The sequence below is a fragment of the Uloborus diversus genome, chromosome 1, assembly GCF_026930045.1.
Source record: "Uloborus diversus isolate 005 chromosome 1, Udiv.v.3.1, whole genome shotgun sequence".
Classification (NCBI taxonomy): domain Eukaryota; kingdom Metazoa; phylum Arthropoda; class Arachnida; order Araneae; family Uloboridae; genus Uloborus; species Uloborus diversus.
Window position 1 is genome coordinate 66,929,873 of NC_072731.1, and position 18,021 is coordinate 66,947,893.

Sequence of the window (18,021 nt, forward strand, 5' to 3'; positions counted from 1 at the left end):
GACTTGACCTACCCTTAACTTGAAAAAAAGATACCCTAAAATCACGTCCCCTTATGTCTCTTCCCCTTATCACATGTCCCTCTGATTTATTTTATCATCTTTTTAAAACAATACTTGTGGACGCGACAGACGTTGTTCTGTTCAAACCTTGCAAATTGAAAAGTTAAAAAAGTTCAATAAACCATCAAGTGTTTAAACCGTTTTGTTGGAAAAAATATGGGAAAAAATGTTTTTAAGAAACTTGGTGTCAGAATGCGCATATTTATTACAACTTGATTTATCGAATGCCCACTGAGTTGTTTTATTAACTATTTTTTCTCGCGTACTTAAAGATCTTCATACATTGCATGGTTTATTCCTTCAGTCATATTCAAGGGATAAAAATCGTCCTCAGCTATTAAGTATAAAAGACTAACTACCTATCTAGAACAAACGGGAAATCCCGCTGCAACGCTCCCCATATGAAAAAGAGTAAAACAATCGAAAAGCTGTCGTTCAAAAAAAAAAAATATATATATATATATATATATAATGGTAAAAACAGTTCCCCGAATAAGCGAAAATCACCCATTATCCCCCCCCCCTCGAAGTAAAATAAGCATATTCCTCAAATAAAATGACTAAACACTCTTTAAAAACCAAAAAAAATTCTTTGCAATTTAAAATATGTCGCCACATAAGCAAAAAATACAGTAAATAACATTAACAGTAGCTTTAAAATGTAACAAATAATCCCGCAACTCTATTGTTTACGGCCAAAGTCGCAAAGCCACCACGTAACGGTAATCCAGCTGATAAGTGAGGAAGCGAACTCCGAGCAATTAGCGATCCGATTTTATGAACAAAAACTTTTAATTCCCGCTCTCCAGCTAAGCATATGGCTCACTATCTTTCCTTGCGTACTTGAATTATCTTCATAAATTGTCTAATTTGTTCTTTCCACCAAAGATAAAAATCTTCCACTGCACTGATCTTGTGTGTACAGAACTACCCTGTTGTAATTTATTTGGACGAAAATAAAATTTGTTTCGTCTTTAAATTCCACCATCTTTTCCTTTAATAATGTACTGATTAGTTCGATAATCCTTAAAGGCTTCTTTACACAGTGCCGCCAAAACTTAGATGGATTTCAGCCGAGAAACAAATGTTGCTAGGTACGGTATTTTCTGATTATTTGTGTAGGAAAACCTGAGGCAATGATTCCGTGCATGGTTCAACTACGACGACAGGAAGACACGTTTTGTGTGAACCTAGTAAAAGAAACCAGATTTATTTCAGTACTTTACTTTAAAATATATCACGGGGCCTAAAATTGTTACGGGACCTAAAATCACAAGAAATGAAGTCTTCACTCTCTCTCTCTCTCTGGACATTGTCATGAAACGAGGGACATCACAGTAAAAAAAAAAAAAAAAAAACTTCATTGTATCATTTTTTTTCCTTCATATGAGGTAACAAAGATTATTTTTATAAAACTATGCGAAAAAAGTTATAAACACACATTTTTTTGTAAGTTTCGTATGCAAATTTTGACAACACTACTGAGTGCTCATCATGTGTTGAAGCATTAGCGATTCTAAAGGAGGAAATCACTTCCAGAAGAACATGTTCCAAAATTGTTGACTGCAACTGGAGAACAGGTTCTTGAAGAATATGACAAACAATTGTATCACAAGAAGTTATATGCATTGAAATTAAAAACTAAGAGCATTTAGTAACTGTCAAGATTCAAGCAGTAAAAAATTAGAAATAACCTGTCAATGTGGATGAAATTTATTATTCACATGAGAAATGAATAAAATGTTTGGCGCAATAGATGTATTAAAGGGCAAGAAGACTTTTTATTTTATGAAATACATCAAAAATATAACTTTTAAAACTTTGTAAATGAACTTTTCTAGTATTTTAAATACAATTTTACAATTTTAAATGCTAATTTTTAAGGGGAAATAATTTTTAATTACAGCAATTTATTTTAAATGTAACATCAGTCACAAAATCTTTGTATCATCAGTCACGGGTGTTAAATAATTTTTATACTTTTAGTTTTTAAGTTATTTCAATAAAATAAAGTGTATTCATCAAGTCTAAAATCTTTATTTTAAGGAGGAGAAATCTGTTTATTACGTCATTAGTTTGAATAGAATTTCACATTATATATAAGTCACTTTTCTCAATGTATCTCTTCTGCGTAACATCAGTCACGTTTTTTTTATTCCCCTTAATTTCATACAAAAAAATTTCCTGAAGTCTGAAAACAAATGTGGAGGCAGTGATGTACCATATCATGCCATTTTAGGACAATTTCAGAAGATACAAAATTTAATTTCAAGACAGTGCTGAATTTAAAAGTTAAAAATAGAGTCAAATTGTAACGTCAGTCACCGTGGAAAGACCCCTCTACGTTTTATCTATTCTCAATTGACATACCAAAGTAGGAAATTTTCATTACAAAAAGCAGAACTGGTTTTCTTATTGACCTTTCGCAACTGGTTAAATATTTATTTCAGTTCTCACTCAACAATAGGTTAAAATAGATATTAATCATGCGGTAGTTATAACCATCCAATGTTTAAATAAATTAATTTATTAGCAAAAACTTTTCCGCTTTGATCCATTGCGACTCTAAGCCATTTTCGGATTAACTTAATTACACACAAAAAATTTAATCAAAATTGGCCCAGCCGTTTAAAAGCCTCATAATTACAAACACACGCACAAAAGAAATATATTGTAACGGATCCGGCGCAACTTCCACTTTCTTGAAATGAAGACACAGTTCTTGATAAAAACACAGGAGCTTTATTTACACTATGTACAGGAGAAATCGTTAACAACTGCTAAATTATTCATCAGCAATTAAGCAATTATCACACAACACCGTAAACTCAACGTTTACACACGTATTTACTTCCAAATACGAAAACAACACAGCGAAATGCCTCGCAATAAACAGAGCTAATACACTCTCAGTACAAATTCTCAATCGAAACTGAACTTTTTATCACGCGGGACGCCTTTATAAACATCGAAAGAAATCTCTCAAATATTCCAAACGCTTCTGGAAAATAGTAGACCGTTATCAAATTTTATCAATAAACAAAAAAGAAATAGGGGGGTCGTATACTTTAGCGGAATGAAAAGGGGTTCTATATTCATTACGGGAAACTATTTACAGGTTAAGTTACTACAATAATTATTATGTACAGAATTTGTAACAATATATATTATGATGTTTTAATTTCAACCAAAATTTGTGAATTTCATATTTCCTCCTCTTGTTACCCTTTCCTTTCCCTTTGTCACCAAGTGTCACAAGTTCGCGCCCCTCCCCCCTCAAACCTTGACATCATTTGTGGACCACTCTTTTCAAGTTTTGACTTAAGTTTTGCTTTACTTAACCGTTTTGCTTTAAAACATTACAGCATTCCATTACTTTAATTTGTTTAAATTAATCGCATTTTGTTTTGAACTATTATTAACTTTTCAGCTATATTTTTACTTTATTATATTTCTAACAAATAGGCAAAAAGAGTAATGCGTTCGTGAAATTTTTCGAATTTCGACAGATTTACACTTTTTGTTGATTTAAGTGGGAAATAACAAAACATCTATCAAATCTGAATAAAGTGAACGTAAATAAAGTACAAATTTTCAAGAAAGTATAGCATTTAGCTAAGTGAGCCTCTTCATCGATGCATCAGTTTTTTGCGCTAATGACTAGACTCCCTTGTATCCTTGAAATACAGTCTGAGTAAAAACTTTAAGTCCAGTGCACTTTTTTGAGAAATTGGACACACCTTAATCTTAGAATCAAAAAGTCATATGAGTGATAATTATTAACCTTAAATACATGTAAAAAAGACAAAAAAAAAATTAATTGTAAGTGTTTCATTATCAGAAAATATTACTGATCAATATTTGAACCTGAGTAAAATCTTTAAGGCCAACATAGAAAAAAGCATATGAGGACAAAAATTTAAATATTTATAAGCTTGTGGTGGGAGTCATTCCTTCAAATTACTTCAAATATTCTTGTTTTCATGAATAAAACTAGTTTTTGACAAAATTCGAGGTGTATTTTTTACCATTCATCTTCGATGGTAGATTTCAGTTCCATTAATGAAGTAAAATGTCTCTCCTTTGCATAAACTCTTCTTGCTAAGTCACCCAATAAGTTCTCTATTATGTTAAGATCTGGAGACTTAGTTGGTCATTTCAAAGTTTCAACATTGTTTACTTGGAGCCTATTTCTGGCACTGTTACTCGTATGGATAGATGCATTGTTTTGCTGATATTTTCAATTTTCCACAGCAAAAAATTCAGCATTTGGTAAAAGATGACTTGGGAAGAAATTTTGATATGCTTGTGAGTTCATTTTACATGAAACAAACGCAACTGAGCACACACCATTGTAAGCAAAATACTCTCAAGTTCTGACAGAACCTCCATCTAATTGGCGCTTGTAAGATATTTCTTTTTCTTTCCGTAAATCATGCCAATAGTACTTCCGTCCGTTTGGTCCATCCAAACTTCACTTCTTTTCCTTAGAAAAATTTATTTGTATTCATTGGTTATCCCAGGTCATGATTTCCTAGCTAAAGTTGAAACGCTCTATATTGTGCATTTTCAAAAAATGAGGTTTAAGCAATTTTGCAGCATTAATAAAATTTTCACACCTTCTAATTGTGTTATATATCGTTTTTGACAAACATTTAAACCCATCGTCTGAATAAGTTTCCTGGTTTAGTACTTTTCAGATAATGTAATAATTTCGAAACTCTTCTTCCATGACAAGAGGACAAAGCTTTTAGTTTTCCCGGGTTTTCTTTTAACCCTAATTGTGTTTAAATCAAACAAAAATGTTGACTTCAGTCTTCGATCTTCCTATTTTTTCGCAATATTACGTTTACTTATCCTTGTTGAAGAAAAAGCTTCAATCTGCCCTCTTTCTTGAACAGTTAACTTTTTACCTTACGATATCGTCACAAGTAGGACAAAAACTTTGAAGAAATTAATCACAAAACTGCAAGTTGAAGGGTTTCCACAATCTTGTTAACTGAGGTGACATTTATTACAGTATAAGTACTTGCAGTTTTTTAAAAATGCTAGTGGCCTTAAAGTTTTTACTCAAGCTGAAATGCTAACTTTGAATAAACCATTGCTTTTCTGGTTATTGAATGCTTTACAAATCCTGTCTGTTGCGTTATTTCTTACCAATGAACATTAATAATTAATAATACAATAATATTAAAATCCTTTTAATTTCATTTTTCTTTCTTCAAAGAAAATTATACTGGCCTTAAAGTTTTTACTCAGACTGTAGCTATATGCTAAATTTTCAAGAGAATTATAGCTTTATTTACGTTGGTTTTTTTCCTTTAATCACATTATACTATCAAAATCGTAATCATTCATTTTAAGTAATGACTCGCATCTTCAATTTAACTAGATGGCACAAATTTGAGAAGATTATAAAGACGACGACATTTTACTTTGACGAGAAATTTCCAGCTACTGGAATTAAATTAAGCCTTTATAGTCCAGTCAATGAATACATTATAGCGCGCATAAAATATGTGACAATTCTTTACTGCTGAAATTTGTTAGAAGTTAGTAGGTAAACATATTGAAAGATTCTGGCCTGAGAGGTGAGCTAAAGATGCGGGGTGAAGGGGACAATTTTTGGGTGTTTCGAGTATATTTCTAGGAAACGCTGGAAACAAAAATGAAAGTTAGTTAAATTAACGGTGAAATTGCTTCCATACATATTTGTCAGTTTTCCAATTAAGAATTATCATAACATTTTTTTGCAAAGTATTTTGCCTTAATGTTTTGATGTCTAACTGCTCTGAACTGAAGGACTCGGAGCAAGAATATGATATGACACATGACGTGAATTTTTCAGTAGACCAATTTCTAACTTATAAAAAATATTTGTAGAGTTTTTCAAAGGTATTATAGATTCTATACTTTGCAATACTAAAACCTGATATGTTTTTTCTCCAAATGACATAATCTATTGTCATACTTATTTCAATTTCAATTATGAGAAACAAAAATTTTGATCGAAAAGTCACTCCTTTTGGCTTTTCACATTTCTGCTCCGAGCCCTTCAATTGTATTGTATTTATTTCACATTTTCTCTCTCGTTTCAAACTGATTTTGGATGTGATGTTAGCAAATGTGAATAATACAAATTATTCTTTTACAATTCATTGTAGTGTTATTATCAGTAACAAAAGCACATTGTAAAAGTCTGTCGCTTCAATATTTTTTTAAATACTATCAAGAAATTTTCCTTAAAATACAAATGCTGTGATATCAGAGGGACATATTTTTGAATCTGCTACTAGGTTTGTTAAAAATTATTTCTATAAGCAATGAATAATCTCCTACTTTAAGAAATATTTTGCAAATAAAATACAACAGTCAAAAAACGAAAGAATGTTTCACTCTATCTTCACAATGTTTACTCTTTGAACACTCATAAATGTGCTCTTCTGCGTGAAATAGTTATTCTTCTTAGCATTGCTTATGAAACATGATAAAAAATAGAAGAAAAAAACTTTCTTACTCATATATCCATCATGCTTACTAAGAAAAGGTGAAACTCCATGCGCTATGCCTTGGATATGTGTACGACCAGATGTAAGTGTGAGAGATCGTAAATCATAAGAAAAAAGGCAACAATAGCATTCTCATAGCTTGCAGTTTGCTTGCATCTAATGGAATCTAAATGAATTTTAAAACCCGAATAAATATTTCTTCCAATACTGTACGGTCTGCTGTGGGGAAAATAAATGTTCTTACCGAGAATTACGGTTCAGGAATATTGGTTTATAGTGTTGCTGCGCCTACAAAGAAGAATATTCTAAATGGCGATGGGCCATTTATCAAGAACACGAAAGAATGTGACGAAAATTTTCTTTACTATGCTCGAAAAAAGAAAAATAGTTTTTTCTGTGAAACGATCTTAAACTGGAAGAAAACGAAGATTTTTTTTTTCCAAAATATTCTTGATTTTTTACACTTAAATTTTATGAGAACTTTATGATCGTATAGATACAGAAACGAGAAACTGTCTTTCACTGCAGCTGGTAAAACAGGGTCAGTACGAGTTAATGGTAACAAGTCTCATCCCCCTATTTAAGGAGGCTTTTGAAACTAAACTATCGGTGTGCTCATGTATCAGCTTTCGGCAGCTGAGCTATCCTCTTAACTACCAATTCAACTGGTTTATCGGTTTTTAAATGTCACGGTAAACCGTAAGAATTGGGATCACCAAGGCCTCCACAATTTTGGTTTAGTGCTGAAGGGGAGGAATGCCTCTAGAGTAACCAGCACACCATATTCCTAGCCCACCCAAATTAACTTGTAGAGACAGACCTGAGAGCTTCCGGACTTCAGAAATTTTACGAGTACGTACTCGGTGTCTATTTCCTACTTTCCTGCTTAGAGCAGGAATTAAAATGGAGGGAACAAGTCCAATCGTTGGCATAGCAAAAGCTGACAAAAGGACCCCAAGTCACGTGACTCAACAGCGACGAATGGTTGCCCGTTTTGCGTGAAACAAATGAAAGAAACCTGAATTTTTCCAATTCTTTGCTTTAAAATATTTTACGTGACTTGGGGTCTGGGTTTCATGAAAGAAATTCTTCATTCTCTCCATTTTATCTCTTCTCAATGATTTTCTGCGTCCGGCTCTGAACCCGGAAGCATGTGAACAACTTTTACTCTGCTAGGGACTTCGTGATAGTTTTTAAACTCCTGATTGGCCAGCTGATGAAAATGCCTCGGCCATGTTATATTCTCCATTCAACGCATGTGAACACATTTCGTTTCTAGGAAATTCTGAGCTCACGTTTAAATGTGTTTATTCCCCCCTCCCCTTCCCCCACTTTGCATAATGTCTAGAAGATCATGTTTCGAAATGGAACAATAATTAGAGCATTCAAAACAGGCTATAAAGGAGATGGATGACGTTTTTACGTGGTAGCCAATCCGCTGCCTCCAAATTTTTACATGGTCTCTAGCAAAGAAAAGGTTTTTTAGATGCAACCCGGAACCATTTGACTCCGAGTCCTGCTCCCATTCCACTAGCCTACACACGGTCTAAAAAATACTGGTGAGGGACGACTAGGTGACACAAGGTGGAAACTCTTAGAATTACGGGCATGTTCAAACAACTGTGCAGGTGACACACAAAAGACAAAACTTTTGTCAGATGTCTTTTTATCCATAAACTCATTTCTTTTCCATTGAAAACGCGTTTCTTGTAACGCCGAAACACGTGTCTGCAGTAATGTGCAATTTGTGTTCTTTGACGTTGTAATTTCTTATTTTACTGTATTACCTATTGTTTCATTAATGTTTTATCCCATTTTAGTATCCATTTTTTCTGTTCTATAAATAATGATCTTTTTACATTAAGTAACTGAAAAATCATCTAATAGTAATTTTTTATTATTTTGCAAAACAAACTCGACATTTAATACATTTCGTATTTTAATTTTTTTCTGAGCTTATTTCTAACTCAATACACGCACTGCACGTATTGATTTCTTCAAAATAAAATAAATAAATGAAAAACAAAAGTTGTAGTGAAGAAGAAGAAATTTTCTTTTTCTTTTCAGTTTTCCCGTTGGTGTTTCGTTCTAACATCTAATTCAAGTCATTTTCCACTGAAACTTTTTTTTTCTCTTAGAATATTTTGCATAATAGCAGTTTGCATAATGGCATTAAAAAGAATAAAGAAACATGGAATCTAAAACGTTATGCTTGAAAGTGTTGAAGTTAAATTGCTTTATTTTCGCTCAAAGTTGTTTGTTTGTTCAAAAAGTATAAAAACTAAGAGCTGTTATTACGGAAACTTTACATTTTCCATTATTGGTTACTGATGCGAATATTCTTATTTTCTGTTCTCATTCGTCTGATCCTCGAAATACGGAGATTTTAGGCTCTTTTAAATAAAAAACGTAGACATTTTTAAACTGAAAAGCGTTTTTGCTGTTTCAAAAATGCAAAGTATCAATGTAAAGGTATTTTCTCTTCATTTTATTGAAAGTAATATTGCGTCATTTTCAAATTAGTCAACAATTTAAAAGGAAACTTCAACGGAGTATTAAAATATGGTAGAAAGTGCTAAAATATAGGATGTCAGCTTCATTTAATTTTTTATTCCCGCAAAAGTGAAAAACTGAAGGTTGGGGTTAGTTAACGTTTTAGTTGTTGGTTAATTACAAAATAAAATAAAGGAATAAATATAGTAGTACCTCAACTATCTGGAACTCTTTCAACCGGATCCTCTTTTAACCGAAGTATGTTTCCTTAATTTTATTTTACTTTGATAAGCAAACAGTATCATTTCAACATCACTAAAGAAGGGTCTGTCCTGATGAAGGCAACGAATTATATCCAAGCATTTCTGTCACTTCAGTTTTTTTCTCTTTTTTTTTTCCTCACTCCCGCCAGTAAGTGTTTGAAACTCTTAATAATAACTTATTTTTATCATATTGATTTAAGAATGTAAAGTGGGAAAATAATTCAGTGTTTAGTTTACTACAGTGACGGATTTCTAAATTGGCTACTATCTAGTATAGCTTACGGCGGACAACTTCCGTAGACAGCAACTTTTTGAAATTCTAAATTCCTTCGGCATTCATTAGAAACGTAGTATCCCCTAATTTCTTTCACTATTGCAAGAAATGTAGTATAGGCAGTAAGTTTCAGCATAATATACAAGGCAATTTTTTTCAACTTGTTCTCAGCGAAAACTTTTAGTCAACACATAACATTACACTTAATGTGATCAGTTCCAAATGAAATAAAAATTACTGAAAACTTCTCTAAAACTAATTATTAATGTCAAAATAATTCGTAACTATACGAAAAACAGTTCAATCTCTGCACCGGGGAAAGAAAAAAGAAACTAATGAAAGTCGATTCCGTCTTAAAATAAATGTCGGGTGCCAAACTATAGATGATGCCGACATCTAGCAACCATGCTGCCAAAGTTTTCGCCAAACCCCCACACCAGTCACATGATACATGTTTGAACTAATTTTCTTCATCAGCAAGAATGAGAAAACTCGGTCTACTCTTATTATTAGTCTATGGATTAAATATAAAACCCATTGTTACAAAAATTTGTTGCCTTACAACATCAATATTAATAGTAATCATAATGAAAATTTTGAGCCTCTTCTGGCGAAAAAAGGCTTCTCTGGAGCGAGCATGAAATGTATTTACTACTATCCGAGTACCCGGCGCTGCCCTGACATTTAACTCGATAAAAATAGTGATTTTTTTCTTCTTTTGCAAATGCTACTTTTTGCACAACGAGAAACATAGAGGAGATTTTTTTTTAATCTTGTTTTTGTTAGGGAATGGGTGATTAGGGTAAAACAAATGGAGATGGATTAGAAAATTTTGAAATAGGTCGTATAAGTAGACAGAAGCCGCTGCAGGCGACACTCTTAGCGTAAAAAAGTGAATGGCACAAAACAGAACTGGAGATAGACATAGAAAATATTTTATTCATATCCGCAGCAATAAAACATAATTTCCATATAAATTCTCTAATATGGGGGTGAAAAAATACTTGCACATATTAACATTATATGTCCATCGAAAACTCTGCTTTTTCTGCTGAAGATGGTACCTGTACGAAATTTCTAAGTAGAATATTAAACGAGTTATAAACTTTTTTGTTCCATGTTCTAAGGCTTTCCTCAACTCAATGAAGCATTTATTGTATCATCTCAACTCCCTGTCGATGCGGCAATTGTTGTATTCGGAACTCCAGCGCTCGAATACGCTACCTTGCGGTGATTTATAAAACTGCGTCTGCACCTAAAACATTGCCACGTTGCGCATCACGTGTGTCTGTTGACGTAAACACAGGCAGTTTGTTCTGAGTATTTATTAACGCAATCGATGTGTCTTAGTTTGCTTTCAGCTACAGAAATTAATTCGTCCCTTAGTAGTATTCTCGAGCTTCTCAAAATAATGTTAGTTTTTCTTATTTCTTTCAAAAAAGTATTAAATGGTGGAAGCGTAAACAAGAAAACTCTGGATTAACAAAATTGGATAACGTTATACCAGGTAAAAATTTTTATTGTTTTGTATGAATTTGTAAGAATATGAGTTTTTTTAATCTTAAATTAATTTAACTAATCATATTTTACAGCAGCATTTAGTTGGAATGGACAGTATGCAAAATATTTTCTTGAATATATTATCGTAGAACAAAATGAATAACCGAGAAAGAATTTACTTTATTCCTTTTATTCTCAGCTGAAAGGTTTCGCCAAATTTGTTTAGGGTTATAGTAGTTTTAGTATTGTGCAAGCAAAGTAGCCTTGGCGAGTTTTCGCGTTTTTAGTTAAACCATTTTTAATTTTAATCATGAGTGGAATAAAATGATAGTAAGATTACAGAATTCGATAAGTAAAAAGAAATAATGGTCAATCAACTGAAAAGAAAACTACCACCATATATAAACTGTGAGTACACATTTTATTTATTTTGTTCTGAGTGAATTTGAATAAATATCAGTTTTTCAATTCGATGAAAAAAAAACGAACTTAACAACATTGACTGGACACTTTTCTTTAACCTAATTCCACATAAATGATTTAAATAAAATTTGTTACTACAGTATCCTACTGAAATAGACAGTATGCAAATAAATTTTCTTGAAAATATTTATCGCAGAACAGATTGAAAAATCCAGAAAGAACGTTAAGAATTTGAACAATAAAAAATAAAAGTTCGCCAAAAATCTGTTTATAGTGTTATGGTTTTAAAATTATGTGAAAGAATAATGTATCTTGACAAGATTTCGCATATCAGGTAAATTATTTCCATGACGAATGAATTAAATGCATGATTTCTTTGGATATCCAATCATATAGTCATAGAAATAAATTATCTAGTGTTAAACGTTACTCTTGACAGTCTGCCACGTATGTGCACTATGTGACAAAAATGTCAACAAATGCTGGAAATGTCACGAAACTGAACTTAATATGTACTAATGTATAGAAAAAACGGTACAAAATGAAAATGCCGTTCGAAGCGAACCAAAAATTTATGAATTCCGAATTCAACATCGTGAAAATGGCTGCTTCAGAACAACTTACTGTGTGTTCTACATGAATTGTTTACTTTCGTAATACTTTTTGGTTTCTAATCTCTTTCTATATGGGTCAGAATATCCACAAGACTTTGAAAAATCTTTTCAAACGAATAAAGCGAAAAAATCATACATACGAACAAAAATCACAACACTTTTAGCATTTTCTTCGCTACCACATGCGTTTGTTTTAGTTTTCAATTCCGCCATTAAACAGTGACTGCAGTGCCCCCTATAGTTCGTTGGAGTTGCGAATTGTTGACAATTTTTTCTTTTCGTTTGACTGTTCAAGGCTTTTCTCAAGTTAAATTTTAAAGTAACATGTTCGCACGAGATTGCCAAATAATAAATGGATTTGACTGATTATTTTTCATATTAATGCAATTTCGATGCAATTCGCGACTCCAGAGCTCGAATACACTACCCTGCGGTGATTAACTATAGTAGCGAAAGAGGTAAAACATTCCGTTCCACGTGTTTTCCTTGGGGTAAATTGCAGGGTTTCAATGTTGGGGTTTCAGACAGTTCGTGGTGTAATGTAATTTCAGAGGAACAGAAAAGAAAACTTCCCACAAACACGATGAAAAATTACTGTCATTCATTAAGCCTCAAAGCAAGTTATAAGTTTCGGCATTTGTTTGTTTTACCTTTTTCATCCGCCATTAGACAGTGGCTGCAGCGCCCCCTATAGTTTATTGCAGTTGCGAATTAATATTTTTTTTAATTCATTTGTGCTGATTTGACATTTACTCATTATCCAATCGACCAGCAGGAGTCTCGCCAAACTTTTTTTGCGGAAATATTTTAATAGCTACGGCATCTGGCAATTTTTTCAACTATCACTGTTTTCGAAGCTAAACTACGCAATACTGTTTCTTGGTCTTCACTATGTAACCAAAATACCGCCATTAAAAGAATCTTTAAATCTTTTGTTAACATATAAAAAAAAAATCCGCCAACTAAATTAAGCAACTCCATAAACAGCGCAGAAACTTTCATTAATTTGTATTTGCGGACAATTTCAAACAATCACCACATTTTACTACTTCTTTTATTCAAAAAAAAAAAAATACTGATAAATATCTTTAAACAAGTTAAATTTAATTTCATATTTTGGAAATTCCTCAAATTTGTATATACTTAAATGTCGCTTTTTCGTTTCTAAAAGAATACTATTTTGTTCTTCATACTTATTGCTAGTTAACTTTTATGGGTAAGGATTTTTAATCAAGTCAAAGCGGTAGGTATTGAGTTTTTTCAGTTAAAGCAAAAAACGAATTAACATTAGCGATTGTTTCTCATAACTATTACAGACCCAGGCAACGCTGGGTATTTTTGCTAGTAGTAACATAACTGAAAATGTGACATTTAAAAATTATTTTTTAAAGTGTATCATTTTTTTAAATTCAGTGTTAAAGTTTCTGCTGTCCCCTGGCAACGATTTTTAATCCCTCTTATACTCGGAATTTTCGTGTAATCGAAAGTGGTTCGGTTACATCGGTTTATGGAAGTTCTACTGTTCATGTGGACGATTCCACAGAAAAGCCGTCATTTAGGTCCCGCACTTGACAGCTCAATGTATTTCCCTTTAAAAAATATTATTTAATGGTAATGAACACTATTTTTGGCTTAAGAAATCACACATACGTTTTGATTTCTTAAGTTAAAACGAGCTGATGTGCGCAGCACATGACTTCTTTTTACACCAATTTGCTGTTATTTCCCTATTATTGCAATTTTAATGTGATTCTATCTCTAACTCTCTAAATATCACCAATAATGGTCACAATGAAACCAGATTTAAAAAAAAAAAAATCGCTAAACTTGTCGCCAAGTTGGCGACAAAACTTTGCGATCAAAAGACTGGCGATATATCGCCAAGTGTCCGCCAAATTATAACACCACTTGAATTTGCATCGAAATTAACAATGAATTCTCCCCAAAGAGGTTGATTTTTGAGTGAAAATTTTTTCGCGAATACAATACTTCCTTTTTTGTAAAAGGAGGTAAAAAATAGTTCATTACCTTTTTAAATTATTAGTTTTAATGGAATATTTAGTTTTCATGTACGGAACTGGATGGCCGTCTTTTTAGGGCATGGCCATTATGGCGAGTTACCAGTTCAATTACTGTTTTCTTCCCCTTAATAAAAATTAAGATTATGTTATATTCGAATCAATCTGTTTACGTGCATTTTTTTACGATTAAAAAAGGTAGTGTTCCTGCTGACAAGATTAAAAAAACTGTTTTTTAAACACATTAAAATACACCTTCAAATATGTACCTCAGAGGCAGAAAGACGTTAGTCACATTATGGTAACTTTACAAGAGAGAGAAAAACTTTTTTCTGGCGCATTCAAAGGATGGAATGCGCGCTCTTTTAAACCTGGTAAAAAATTGAAAACGATTTTCTTTAAGAATTACGTTTACATGGCTCGATACGGAGTATGCTCTTCTACATACAATACACAAATGGAAAATCACAATTTTGGCCTTACGTCTGTCTGGCTCTGAGGTACAGAAGTGATAAGTTACTAAGTTACTTTTTACTTTCTTCTATATCTAATATATAGAAGAAAGTATTGGATTCGTGCAAATTTTCGAATTTCGAATTTTGACGGATTCGAACGTTTTGAGGTGTGCTGAGTCCATTTCGACTATTTTTGGAAAATGTCTGTCTGTCTGTGTGTGTGTATGTGTGTGTGTATGTATGTGTGTGTATGTATGTGTGTGTGTATGTATGTGTGTGTATGTATGTGTGTGTGTATGTGTGTGTGTCACGTCTGTGTGTGACCAGTTTTTTGTGGCCGCTCTACAGCAAAAACTACCGCATGAAATCGAACGAAATTTGGTACACATATGTGCCCCTATGCGAACTTGTGCCCATTGGTTTTTGGCGCGAATTCCTCCAAGGGGGGTGGAGCAATGGGACGTTTTTTGAGTTACGCGTGCTTGCTATTCCTCAGGAAGTAATTGGCGGAATCAAACAAAATTTGGTCCATATGTTGCCATTAACAGGAACAGGTGCCAATTTTGGTGTCAATAACTCAGACGGGGGTTGAGCTATAGAACGTTTTTTGTCGTCAATTGTGACTGCTGTATCTCAAGAAATAATGAACAGAATGAAAGAAAAATTTATCGGCAAGTAGTCCTTAGTGGGTATAAGAGCTGATTTTATTTTGGTGTCAACAGCTAAAAAGGGGGTAGCGCAATCGCCCGTTCTTTTTTTCCATTGTGAGTGCCCTATCTCAAGAAGTAATGCTACGTTGTGGTTGAAATTTGGAATATATGTGAATCCATATGTAAACAGGCTTTGGTTCAATTTTGACGCCAATCGCTCCAAGAGGTGTTGATTTTTTTTTTTTTTTTTTTTTTTTTTTTTTTTTTTTTTGCGAATAAAAATAGCTTTATTAATGCAACAATAAGAAAGATAAATCGTAATAGATTGTCGTCTGCGTATTTCTCGTGATTTTAATTGTATGGAAATGATAGGAAATATTATCTCAATGATTTAAAATTTTTAACTGTTGCCATCTTGCGTTTGTTAACAAATAAAATATTTGTAATTAATTCAAGCAAGGCTTTTAAAATAACTTTCAATTTTCGCTCTTTGCTTTGCTCTTGCAATAATTCAGATATTGGGATGGTCGTCAAGGTTTTGCATGTGTAATTTTGTTTTTGTTGGGAATATTGCTTCCTTGTCAAGCATGGGGAGGGATCAGAAAAAAAAAGAAAAATATAGAAGAAAGTTTCGTGATGGCCACAACATACTAGTTAATTATTATCTTCACAGAAACTTTACAAAGTTGGCATAATTTACAGGAAACAGTTTAGAGAATTTGTAACCTTGCAATTAGCTTAAATAATAGTTTATATTTTCATTTCTTATTCAATGCATTGAAGCAACTCGCTTTTTGACAAAACCGCCTTTTTTAAGAAAAAACGAGCAAATAAGCAAACGAAATTCTTTTGGGCTAACGAAAAATTGTGCTCTTGTAGGTTAATGTGTTTCCCCGTTAACCTTTTACGAGGCTCATCTGCAGAAGCTGTACAAATTGAACAAGAAGTGATTCAATTTTATCGCACATTAGCCGGTAAGTATCCACGTTTTGCTTTGTTAATCACTCTCATTTTACCTTAAGATCTAACAGAGATTAATTGTTCATAATCATGGTTATTTCTAAGCAAGGCGTATTCCTCTAAGAATTATGAATTGCCCAGAGTTAATGGAGAAACTAATGGATTTTTAATACATGCCCTGTTGATCTAGAGCGAGGATAATTAACTCGGGCAAATTTTTCGTGTATTTTGCTTTATTATGGTTAAAGTATAAAGTGCAAGAAATTGCAATTCAAATCATGAAGTTTTTTTTTTTATCTTTGAAGGAAATATGTTTAAATTTGACCAAGAGGAAGCGAAGTAGGTTTCAATTAGATCATTGTGCATTTCGTCAGTTAGTGAATATTAGAGGTGGGCAATGTCGATCTTTTTAATGTTCCGTTCATCAGAGGATCGTTCATTCTTTTGATCCGTTCATTCAACTCGTTCATTTGAACGACTCCGATCATTTCAAAATTTGCAGGAGAGCTCTCTGCACGACATACTCACGTACATTCGAAATTTTTCAATAGATCAGTAATATTCTTTGAAGGAAAAATGTGCTAAAATCACCTAAAAGTAAGAAAATATGGCTATGAAAAATGAATATATATAAAAAAAAAAAACTTTATTCAGGTTTAGATGTATAAAGCACTTATAGTTCATTTTGCAAGAAATTTCTCAGTTTGCTGAATGGTAAAATATGTTTTCCATTCCAAAGGTCACAGGTTCCATTTCATCATGACACAAAATTAAGTTATTGAAATTTACAATATACGAAAATAAATAAACTGTTTGTGACGTCAGAAAATTTGCAAAGTTCCACTTACGTAAAATAGTGCACTTCTTCTAAATAGAAATATCACAGGTGAAAATAAATCAAAAAATAATCTTGAATGTGTACTATTAATTACATCTAACAAAAATGAAAATCACGAAATACATAAAAGAGAAAATTCCAAAAAAAATAAAAAGAAAAATTAATTTGAATTTTGACATCTTGAATTTAAATTATGTTTTTCGCAATCACGAGTGTGTGTATGTAGGCGTGTTTATTTGTTTGTGTGTGGGGGGTATATGTGTTTGTGAGTAAGGAGTATGTTTATGTTTGTGTAGGCATGTGTGTTTGTGTCTGTGTGCTGGCATAAGTGTGTGGGTAGTTGTGTGTTTGAATGTGTGTGGGGGGGTATGTGTAAGTGTGTAGGCATATGTGTTTGTGTCTGTGTGCAAACATGAATGGTGGGTAGTTGTGTGTATGTGTGTGTACATATTTTTGTGTATGTGTAGGTGTCTGTATGTATGCGTGTGTGTATGTGTTTGTGTATGTGTATGCGTGTGTGTGTGTTTGTGTGTGTGTATGCGTGTGTGTGTAGTTGTGTTTGTATGCGCGTGTGTGTAGGACATGGATGCAACCTGGAGACGGCTTTCGCTATAGGAGCAGCATCGTGAGGAGCCGGTCGACGGTGATGGTGCAGAGGGTGCTGGTGGGAAAATAAAATGATAGGACACCAAAACAGTCAAATGAAAGCAATAAGCAATCGTGATTGCTCAAAAAAAAAAAAAAAAAAAAAAAAAAAAAAAACAGGCTTAAAATTTTTAACACAAGAACAAATAAATGTTTTTTAAAACTATGTGCTTAATTTAACTATACATAAACTTGACAAAAATATTATAATCATAAAACGCCTGCTTTTTCAATAAAAATTGGCTTAAGTTGTCGAAACTGACCTTTTTTGACCCCAAAACAACATTTGTCAACTCAAAAAATGGGTGTGTTCCTTCAA